A 12468-nucleotide genomic window follows, 5' to 3' on the forward strand; every position below is an offset into this window, starting at 1 on the left:
CCCGTTCTGCACACTCCGCTTTGCTCCAGGAGGGCACGGAGGCCGGCGGGCGAAACCTGCCCAGCTCCTTCAGCTTTACAAAGTGCAAAAGCGCCACGGCCGCACAGCAACTGGATAGAAGGGATCGTCCCCCTTCAATACCACCCCCTCCCCGGCGGAGTGGGGAGGTGGGGTGCGCCCGCCCCCAGCCCGCCTCCGCTGGAAACCTGGGCTGCTCGCGGGCGCCAAGAGGGGTGCTGCCGAGACTAGGCGGGGGCCGCAGGGGCGAGGGCAGGTAGCGGGTGGTGACGGGTGGGTGTGTGTTCCGAGCCGCTGAGTCCAGGAAGGGGGCGGGAAGCTGCCGTCTCAGCTGCAACTTCTGAGCGTGCAGAGCAACTCAGCAACTTTGCCTGCGCCGCGCCCCTCCCCCGCGCCGCTGGGCTGGGGGCTGCGCTGAGCCTGAGGGCCCAGGCGCCGAGCCCGGCGGGGAACAGACCGAGGTGCGGGCGAGTGGGAGGGAGCTGGGTTGGGGCTGCAGGAGTGGTACAGCTGCAGGAGGAGGGGGAAACTGGGGGTGCGCCTCCAATGCCCCAAACTTGGAAACGACGCGGGTCCCAGTGCAGCGCACGCCCCCCGCATGCCCCACCGGCTGGGCTGGGCGCGAGGAAGGGGGCGGAGGATGGCGGCGGAGCTATGGAAACTCTGCCGGGTGGTTAAATAAGGAGAGGGCCGCGCGCCGCGGTTCCCCGGCTGCCAGCATCTCCGCGGCGGATGCAGCGCCCTGGGAAGCGCGGCCGACCTTTCACAAGTTTTTGCTCCCGCCCCGCAGCTCCCTCGGGGCCGGGGAAGGTGGGCGCCGCCTGGAGAGGCAGGCCCCGGCCCAGGAGAAAGCGGGCAGGGGAGATCAGCCCCGGGGCGGAGGAGAGGGCTGCAAGGTACGGGTCAAAGGCGAGTGTGAAGGTGACCCGGGCCTCTGGGGTCATCGGCTGTTTGTCCCGGGCCCGAAGAACGGCGCGAGGCCCTGGCTGGAGAAGTTGGAGGAACTACCCTCGTCCAGAAAGATGGGTTCATCCAGTTTAGACTTTCAGAAGCGTCGAGGGGCTCTAAGCTTGGGCGTGCGGAGGAAGATGGGGACCTGGGTTAGCCTGGGGTGGTACACGCTGTCCCCAGAATCATGCCCACACTCCTCAGGCGTCGGATTGGAAAGATGGAGAGAGATGTGAGTGGGTCGACTGGGGTCAGAGAACTCATGCATAGGGAGCCTGAAGACCCCAGCCATCCAAGGCACCCTTTCCCTTTAAACAGATTTACTAATCCTCTAAACTCTCCCCCGCCCCCAACACAGGCACTTCTTTTGACTCACTGTAGAGATGCTTTACGCCCATGCCTATTGCCTGTAAAGTACTGGAGATGTTAATGGAGCTGTTATGAAGTTGAGTCACTTCTGGGTGTGGGGCTTTTCAAAGGCAAAAGAGTTACTTCAAATGAAAGTAAACTACCTGCGTAGAGAAGCCTGTCAAACGGCTGAATAATTTAATTACATGCCATCTTAATTTAAAGAGATTTACATGCTCATTGAGGACAGCTGGACAGTTACATGCTGGTGTGGACCTGGAAATTACGTTTTAACCAAGCAAGGTTTATTTCACACCAAAAATGGGTGACCAGTATTTTTCTTTTTTTTTAACTTTAAAATTTGCTTCTTTTACTTCTTAATAGGAAAAACTAACTTGTTCTCTATATCTCTGAAATAATTGTGAAAGCTCTAGACTAGAGCGTAGTTTTCTAGAGTGTTGTTCCAGAGAACACTAGATTCTTAGTATGTCCATGGTGGATGTTTGAAAGGAATAAAAAGGGGGAGGGGGAGAGTTCTCTGGTCATATACCACATTTCATTGATTCCAAGATGCACATATTTTTGAATTTTAACATCTCTGGTGTCATATTTGATGGCATCTTAGCATTGAGTCCTAGTTTAATTGGCAGTGTTTTTTTTCTTAGTGATACATGAAATAAGTTTGAGAAATGCCAAGTTACACTTATTCGTTATACAACAAAAAAAAATGCACTATATAGCTTCATAGCAAGGCCTTTCAGAATCATGTACTAAGGTATTTTTGAACCACCAAGAGGAGGTTATAATATGCAAACTTTCCTGAATATATTTGTCCAGTCAGTGGGTTTTGTGAGCATTATTGCTTAGGACTAGTATTGCTTTCAGGAAATGCTGTTCTAGGGGTTGTACCAGATTTGAACACAGTTAAGGGAAATACTCACCTTTTGAAATGATACTCAAGTGTAATTATGAATCTTTAAATGATAAACTAAATTTAGTGTCATTATAAAAAAAGGTCAGTTGAGGAAATATTCAAAGGCAGAATTGTCCAATTCAACTATAGTAGAAACTAAATCAGGGTCATCTTTAGGGAAATAGTTTCAGTGAATGTTTCAGTCATCAGAAAATTCATAGCTGATATATACAGTTGCTGTTACACTACCTCTTGCATTATTTTGATTTGTAGAAGTTAATAAAAATGCCTTATTTAAATTAGGCTGGCACTAAACTATTAACCAGTTACTCCAAAAACTTCCCCTGAAAGATGATTATGAAAAAATTAAAAATGATGACAGCATGGAAGTGTACTTTTAATTAAAAAAAAAAAAAAGATGTATAGTAAAAATTTCCAAAGAGAGATAAAATTTAGCGTAGGAAAGATAAAAATGCCTATCATTCATCTCTTACCAAAGGTTAAAGGCAAGGTCAGATTTTTATGAGTAAATGAAATATTTTACTTCCAATGTTTCAAATACAAATAACATTTAATGTTTTTAATACGTAATATAAAAGGTGCATTCTTATATATTAGCTCATTTCACTATACAATAATCCCGTAAGGTAGATGGGGCAGTTATTCTTATCATCAGATTGTATATCCATCCGTGTGTTTACAAGCATTTACCTGGTACCTACCAGGTCTTTGATGATAGAAAGATGGGTATGAGAGAATACTACGGTAGAAATTACAGCTGGTAGAGAGATGGATAAATAAGATAAATAATTGTAATAAAGTATGACATTCAGGCTTAGAAAGATTATTGACTTATCCAAGAAAACTGGAATCAGGATTTAATTGATCTTATAATTTCAGATACCCTGCTCTATTCTACAATATATGTGCTCTCATCTTTGCAAATAACATCATATAGATACAGTATTTGAAATTAATTGAACAAAAAACTCAAACATGTTGAATGTTAAGAGCCAGAAAGAAATTTAGAGATTACATAGGCTAAGCCACTCATTTTACAAGCCTGGAAACTAAGACACAGAAAAGAAGATGGATTTGTTCAAGGTCACACAGTTATATAATGACTGAATTGAGATTAGAATCAAAGTTTCTTGATTCCCAGCTCTTTGCACCATAAGTTGCTGCTTTACAGTAAGAGATAGTGAGACTACCCTTAGTAGAGTCGGTTTCTCCTGTTGCACAGTGTATAGGCCCATCTCAGTAAAGCCTAGAGTGATTGTTAAATCTGTGATAAATTGCCCATGACTAAGCTCTTATTTAAAGAAATATTTCTAAGAGGAACTGCAAGGGGATTTCAGCTATGTGGTTTCCTTAAAAACAGCCACTATCCTTAAAACTTGAAGATCTATTTGATAAAAAATAAATATGGGACATTTGGGGAAATTTGAACACTGACTGACTACATATTAGAGAATATTAAGGAATTATTTTTACTGTTTTAAATGTGAGTGGGTTTGTGCTTATGCTATTTTGAAAAAGGAATTCTCATGTCATAGACATATATAGTGAGATGTTTGCACTGAATTTGTGTGATGTCTGGTATTGAAATAATTTGGGTTTTTTTGGTAGGGGGAGGGGAGGAAATAAATGAAATACAATGCCATATGCTGAAACTAGGAAGTATGTGTGTGAGTACTCATTATACTATTATCTCTACTTTTGAGTATCTTCATAATTTTCCAAAATAAAACTTCTTTTGTAATATCTATATCTATATGTATTATTATTATTTAATGTATCACTTCTCACCCCCACTCCAGGATAAAAGCTCTTCATAGTGTTGAAATACTTTCTTGTTGGAAGTTTCAGAAAGTTATTTTTCCTAACAATTGAGTCAAGGTTAGAAGCATAATTAGTCATTTTAATTGCTGACATTTGCATAGGCTAGCATCTAATAATTTACAAACTCTATTCACATCAACACAGAGCTTTCCTCATGCTCCTGATTTGTCTGAAGTTGAAAGCAAAGGATCTCAGTTGAATCTGTACAGAACAATGCCTGAAGCCCTGTCTGAAAATTAAACTTTCTAGCACTTTTAAATGGTAGTCAAAATCTGAAGGATTTCCAGGAATACTGAAGCCAGGTACATGCTGAGCTACTTCTGCCTTGCAAGAAGATATTTTCCCCTTCATTTTAGGTACACAAGAGGGCATGTGCTAGGATTTATTTCAGCCACATAATGTTCTTCCTATTAAATATTAAGCCAATTCTAAAGCCACATTGTTGTGGAATCTATAGTATTATTAAGAACCTTTTTGCAGCTAAGAAGAGTTGGTGTGTTACTGTTTTTATTATAAGATTTATAGAGCTGGTTTATAACACTGTATTCTTAATTGTATGGATAATATATTTAAAACACATGTGGTAGCTACAGTTCTGGTTCTATTTTGAGTTACTTTGGATTTTTTTCCCCCCTTTCTATTCATATAAGGTATATCTACATCTGGAAACTATCAAAATATCACAAAGACAACACAATGAATGTAGTTAATTAAAGGGATAGACACCACGGAGGTTATAAGCAAGATCATTATCATTCAATAAATATTTTATTGGCAATACTTCTTGTTTTGTAGAGACCTGGAAAACTGTTACATGGGTGGGATTTTCAACCACATAGAAATGGAACTAATTTCAAGATGAGACTAACTGCATGTGCTCAGATGTTTAGGGGAAAGTCGTTTTATCTCGCCTTGCTTAAGTTACAGGAAACACTTTAAGGATGTGTTGAGCATCCCTTCCTGTTTTCACATCATGTTTCAGCTCTAAGACAGTGCTTCTCAATTGGTGACTGAATACCCCCTCAGGGACACTGAGTTATTACAAGGGTTTGGAGATGCTTTATGTACATCACTCTCTATAGGCTGAATAACAGAAAGACTGGCATAGAAATGTACTCCATCCAATTGTATGTATTTGTCATTAATTAATAAACTACAAATTAATTTAAAAGTTTTTCTATTAACCAATGTCACCTCAATGTAAACAACTATTTCCTAAATTTATGCTATCATTTTGTTCTCATGTATCTTTTAAATCAATGAATAATAAACTTACAACTATAGTTAACCCTGAAAAACATGGATTTGAACTGTATAGTTCACCTTATACATGGATTTTTTTCAATAAATATGTACAGTACTGTAAATATATTTTCTCTTGTGATTTTCTTAACATTTTCATTTCTCTAGCTTACTGTTTTTGTAAAAATAGAGAAGATAATACATACAAGAAAATGTGTTAATCAACTGTTGTTATCAGTAAGGCTTCTGGTCAACAGTAGGCTATTAGTAGTTCAGTTTTGGGGAAGTCAAAAGTTAAATGTAGATTTTGACTGTGCAGGGGGTTGGCACCCTTAACCTCAGTTGTCCAAGGGTCACCTGTACTATCTTAGACATGGCGGGGGCAAAAGAGGAGAGCCAGCTCTCAGTGAGAGGCTCTTCTTCATCAGTTTGGTAAAGCGAATTCTCTTTCTCTCTAGCCTTATTCTAAATAACACACACGATTTTTTGTTTGTTTGTTTAATTACATAGCACATGAGATAAAATGATGCTAGAGTTAATTCAATGCACTTATCTCATTCATTTTTTGTCATCTGGTTATCAGAACTAGAAGTTCTAGGCACTTTTTTTATACTCACGTTTTACACTCATTTTAGTGTCCAAAGCCAAGAAAAGTCTTTGAAATTTATGCATACTATCAGACTTGAAATACCCAGGATATAGATCTTTGCAGGAACTTACAGTAATGGAAACCTAAAATTAGGTGATACTTGTCAGAAATGCAAATGATGTTCAGACTTTTAACACAGAATAAATTCGTATTCTCTAAATTTCTCTACTTGCTTTTACACTCCCCCTTCAGGGAGGTATCTTTTTGTTTTTGTTGTTTTAGGGGTTGTTAGTCTTGGATTATTACAACAAGCAAGCAAGCAGATGGCATTATTGCTGAGTGGGTCCAGCATGAGCTCCCAAATCATAATTGGAGGGAGGATTAATTGGGAGATTCTTGTTTATTAGCAAATCCTCTTTATTTCATTTATTCTCCAATAATTATTTGCCACTTATGAAACCCTTACTCTGTACCTGGTATGTTATGCTAATCTTCACAACACCCCTACGAGGTGAATACTATTATTCTTCCATTTTACCAATGAAGAATTTTACACTTAAAGAGGTTAAGTAATTTATCTAAGGTCATGCAGCCAGTGACAGAAGTAGGATTTGAACCTTGGTCTATGACTCCACTTAATCAGCACAGACTACTCACTCCTTCTCAGAGAGGAGTTTACACTCTTGTGCGGCCTCCTCTCCAGCTCTTAAGTATAATGCCTTAAGCACCTGCCTATTCTTATCTTTAGAAAGGCAAGATTTGCTAGAAACTAAACCCAAATAATGACAGCTGTTTCCTCAGACCATTCATCATTAGTCACTTCTTCCTTGATCACTTCCCAGCAAATAGTAGGTTAGTAAGTGGCTTAACTGTTACCAAGATCATCCACACTGTCTATGTACAGATGGCACTGGGCTAGTTATGACTTAACCTAATTACACCGGCCTTTCTAACATTTCACTTCTAGAGATAGTCATCAAAACAGGGGAGATTTTGAAAGACCTATTTAGGTCTTACTACCTTAAAGAGGAGAGAAATTATTTTTGAGGCAAATAAGTCCAAGCCTTCCCATAGAAAGGGAGATTATTATTGTCTAAGTAGAAGTTAATTAAGAGGATATTGCACAGAATAGCTATTAAGTTGGTAATGACATGTGAAAGCTGAAAGATCCCACTATGTGGTGGCTCAAAAAATGGTACATCTTCTTGATACGAATTCCCCCCTACCCTCTCACCTGCTTTGGTATGTAACTCACTCTCACCTCCTAAATTCATTTCAGGACCCTAAGCCATTTTGTCATTATCAGCTGGGGACTTTATCTGGTCACTTTCCTTAGTGTACCTCTCATTTTGAGATGGATGGAGATGAAGTCTTTCTAACCACCCCTACTTTAAATCCAATATGACTGTCTGCCAGAAATAAACTTTCCTCTCTTTTATTAGGAAGACCAAAACCAAATACAAGCAGTAGCACAGGCTGACATCTTATAATATCTTCCATGCATCGCTTAAATCATCACTGCTCCCTTGGTACAGAAGTAGGAGGAAACCTCTTTTATTGGGGAGTTGGAAAGAGGGGAAGTGTTTCAGCCAGGCCAGAAACAGTGGTTTCTGGGTCCTAGGAAACAGTGACACAGTGCTGCCAAGGGCATGTGCCAAGTGTCAGGTAGCAAGCACTGCTGCTGGACCCTGGGCTGCTGGTGTTGGTGGTGGGCGGGGGAGTAGGGTGGAGAAGTTGGATGGGGTGGGGTGGGGTGGGGGAATCCTGTGGAGGGACAGGACAGCGGGAATACCAGACACTGCCTCTTAAAGCAGCTAACACCCCTCTGTGAGACTGAGAGGCTGCATGCTTTGTGGAAATAGCCAAAAATATAGCATGAGGTTAGGTCCTGAATACTGGCTGCCTGCCAGTGGCAAGGAGAGAAACCAGGGTCTCCTATATATAAGACCAGACAACAGCCTTTGCAACCCGGGGCCTGACATGCCTGCCTGCCCAGGATTCTGGCTTAGCCCTGCCTTGTGGAAAGAGCTCAACTTTTAAATACTGTTTGTCCTCTTGCCTGAATAACCAAGAAATAAAAAGGTGTGTCTGTGTTTTTTTTTCCCCCTAGTTGGTTGATTCGGGTTACAGTTGCAGTTTGCACTGTGCCTCTAAATTTTATGTAGAAGAAAAAACAATATTTCAAACCACAAGTTCAGCTGCCAAGAGACGGTTTGCTCTGGCTGTTGTTCTTGACCAGATGAGGCAGGTTAAACCCTTGTCAGCCGTCCGTTGATTTGTTAACACTACCCATGTCCCAGGTAGCGGCCTCAGATAGGTCCCAAAATAGACCAGGCACACATGGCTGATAAGATGCCAGTGGGCAGAAGGTAATGTTACACCATTATGACATAACTTCTAGAATAATCGCTACTGCCCTTTGCTCCAGAATCTAGTTCCAGTGCATTAAAAAGTGAAAAAGTCTTCAAGTAGTTGAGGGTTTAGTGTGTATCTCCTCTCCTTGAAATTGATTAAACCTCCATGCAGCTTTGGAAGCTTATAATAGTTCACAGCCTTTTCTTTCTTTTCCTTTTTTGCTTTAGAGGGACGAATCGCCAAATAAACTTTCTGGTGGCCCTTAAGAAGGACAATATTATTTGTGAAGCACGTGCCAGCATTTTACGATGCACAGCACACATATCAATTGAAAGTTTTTGGCACGCACTGGGGCACAATTGAGTTCTGGAGCTCTAAGGCCAAAGAGTGCTGCTAATTTGTGTAGCTGCTGCTTTAAAATGTGAACAGGGAGGACACTCATTTAAGCAGCAGGAAGTCAGGGCATTGGGGTAAACTGATTTTTTTTTAGGCTGAGTAATGCAGGTAAAAGAAGGGGAAAGCCCTATCTCAGAAAAAATGTCAGTATCTGCCGACCTGTGTGTCTGATGTCAAGTATCTTGCCCTTCCCCAGAATGACCTGTATCTAAAAGCCTTCTCTCCTGGGAAGCTGCCTCTCCAAAGGGAGTATACTCTAATATTTATAGGGAAAACCAGGAAGTGAGCAGTCACAGGCCCTGCTTCCTGGTCAGGCTGCTGACTCACACTGTCATCCTTTAGGCGATTTCCTTCATTTCTCTGTACCTCAGTTTCTAACTTACATGAAGGATGAAAATGGAATTCCCCTAGAGGCACTGGGAACACCTAATTAATGTTTATGTTTCTTCGAGATAACTGGGATTAAGAGGTCCCATTACTGCAAAGCATCATTATATGGAAGATTACATCTTTATTGTCAACTCCAGGCATACATTGAATAAATAGCTTCAGTCTTTGGGACTCTCCACTCATGACATCCCCTTCCCCTCTACTTTTATTCTTTTCCATGTTGATTTCAACTTACATCATTTACATGAAGTTTTATTTCTAAAAAGGAGACTTTAATTTCTCTTTGCTCATTCTAGATCTTTTTAGTCCATAAGTTTCTGCCACACGGCTGCCTAGATATGAGAGAGACAGAGACAGAGACAGAGACAGAGACAGACAGAGACAGAAGTTTCTGAGGGAAGGGATGGGATGCTGCTAACTGCAGTCCTTTCAGACACAACTCTCCACATTCTTTAAGGAATTTCGGCTGTCCCTTTGTACTTGATTTTCTTTTTCCTTTTCAAAGTGTTAACTTCATTGTTTGCCTAGGGTGAATACATCACTTCCTCTTGGGGAGAGGGGCCTGTGTTTTGTCTCCTGCTGGGTCTGAAACGTCATGTAATTTGTTGGGTTTTGCTGGATTATGTCGGGGGTTTGTTTGTTTTTCAGTGTTCCCAAATCATCACTGGTCACCAGAACCCTTGCCACTTTACCTCTTGATTAATGATGTGATAGAAATTGGCAGCCCTCAGCATTTAACAAGAGATATGCGTTTATGCGTTTGTGCGTAACTGTTCTCTTGGTTCTGTTGCCTATAAAGGGAGTTTCCTTGCACGGGCAAACCCAACAAACCCACACTGCTGTTATCTTTTCTTCCTGCTGTATAGTCAGGCTGCTGTAATGCTTTTTCATTATCTGAACTTCATTGAATAGAAGATTGCCATGCCTCTCCTCCGGAATATGGTGCCAGCCTCAGATCTTTTCTTCTTCAGACTTACCAGTCCTTTCTTGGCTCCTCATAGATTACTTTTTCTCCCCCCTCCCCTTTCAATCCCTGTACCCGCTTCCACTCCGACCCATGCCTGCTGCGTGCACCCAGGGCCTGGTGCCCCTGGGACATGGTCTGTGGCTTCACCTGGGGCACGAATTTAGCACCTTCTGTGTGCAAAGCAGATGTGCTAACCACTACACTATGGAGCCACCCTCATAGATTACTTTTTCCATTCCTGGAAGCAGCATTTCTCTGCTCTCATCAGTGCATTTTGGTAGATACACTTGGAATTTATTAACTCATTCTACAAGCATTATTGACTTACTGCATGTGCCAGACACACTAGACGCTGGGTGTGTGATGGGAATTGCGAGGCTAAATTCCTGCTCTCTGAGAGCAGTGTTGTGGGCAGGGCAGGAGTGTGGAGGTGCAGGTGGTGATGGGGAGGGTTAGGAAAGATCCACAGACTCATAAATTACAATGCAAAGACAAAGATTTCAGAAGGTGCCTGGGATCTAGTACTGATGATATTCATAATATTCACAGCATGAAATTATTATTTATTACAACAACTATTTCCCTCAGCTATTACTATGTGCTAGGCACTGTGCTAAGTTATCTTATTTAATCCTCACTCAGCCCTTTGTGCTGTTCTATTTTCATCTTTATTTTCCTAATTGGGGAATAGAAACTTGGGAAGGCTAAGTAATGAATGTAGGGGCTAATTTCAAGCTATGCTGTTCAGGGAAAGAAAAGCTGGCCAGGGCCTTTTTGGATGGGGTCCTACCTGTACCTGTGATAGCACTAGAAATTAAGTCCTGTCCCCCATGTTTTCCTGAAAAAAAAAAAAAAAAAAGAATTTATTTCTTGTGTTCTAGGAGGATGTTGAGTGAAGTTGCTGTTCTCTGAAGCACATCAATGTCTTGGGAACTAGACTCCTCTAATATGTTCCTACCTCAGTGTTGTCTGAGTGAGCACTCTGATGAATTTAGGGAAAACTTTGGGCCATTCTGCCAATCCAATGAGGGGCTATCTACTTAGAAAGAGATTTCTTTTTGGAGAGATACCAGTGGCAGAGTAGCTTTCCCTTTATCTATTTATAAAGAAAAAATTCTTTCTAATGTATTTAAGACTATCAAGATTACCTTGGAGACCTCAGATGAGCATCCCTGAAGCTGATGTGCTATATTCAAGGGCCATATCATAGTTCTTACTATTTGACTTTTGGTGTAATTTGCTGCTAACTGCCATCTTTCGAATGAATTGTTCTTTTGATTTTCTAATTTTCTTCCCATCTCTTTGGAATTGCTTTATTTGCCTTTCAGTATTTGTGCTCTCCAAAGATACATTCTCTTGTTTTAGAGCACTCTCATTTTTGAAGATCGCTCATTCTGCTGGGGCTGCCATAATAAGGTCCCACAGACGAGGTGGCTTAAACAACAGCTATTTATTCCCTTACAGTTCTGAAGGCTGGAAGGCTGGAAGGCTGTAAGGCTGTGAAGATCTCCCGAGTCTCTATCTCCAGACTGGCTCTTTCTTCTAAGGTGTGGAACATATTCCTAACTAGCTTGTGTGGCTCACAGTCACCTCAGACTCAAAAGGTCTAACACCGAACTTGTTCTCTTTACAACAAATCCTCTTCACGCGTTCACTCTGTGAAAGGTTCCACTTGCCCAAGCCAGGGGCCTGGACAGCGTTCTTCGTTCTTCCCTTTCCCTCCTCTTACAACAGCTATTTCTTCAACAAATTCCATTGTTTTTTTTTTTTTTTTATTCTAGAATTACTTGAATCTTTTATTTCTCTCCACCCCATTGCTACCACTTTAGTTCATGCTACCAACATCCGCTGCTGGTTTCCTGCAGTAACCTCCTAACCAGTATTCCCTGTGTGAATTTGTGCTCCTACCAATTCATTCTCAGCCAGGTAGCTAGAGTGAATTTTCTAAAATGCAGATTTCTGATGATGTGACCCCCCTACTTAAAACTTTCCAATGGTTGCTACTGCTCTCAGGATAAAATTTCAGTCCTTTAGCATGGTTTATAAGACCCTGTGTGATCTGGTCCCAGTTTTTGCTATATTCCCTCAATTCACACTTACAACTCTCCAGTTTAAGATGTTATAAATTGCCTACATAGTCTTTAGTACACGCCAGTCTATCTGCCTGGATTATTCTCCCCTCTCCTCATATGATTTCACCTGGGTTATGGGTTGAATTATGTCTCTCCTACCCTCCAACCCAAATTCATAAGTTGAAGTCCTAACCTCCAGTACCTCAGAGTGTGACCTTTTTGGAAATAGGAGTGTTACAGAAGTAGTCAAGTTAAAGTGAGGTCATCAGGGTGGGCCCTAATCCAATATGATTAGTGTCCTTATAAAAAGGGGCAATTTGGACCTAGATATGCATAGAGAGAAGATGGTATGAAGATGCATAGGGAGAAGATGGCCATCTATAAGCCA

This window comes from Rousettus aegyptiacus, unplaced genomic scaffold (genome assembly GCF_014176215.1).
Source record: "Rousettus aegyptiacus isolate mRouAeg1 unplaced genomic scaffold, mRouAeg1.p scaffold_m13_p_1, whole genome shotgun sequence".
Taxonomy (NCBI): domain Eukaryota; kingdom Metazoa; phylum Chordata; class Mammalia; order Chiroptera; family Pteropodidae; genus Rousettus; species Rousettus aegyptiacus.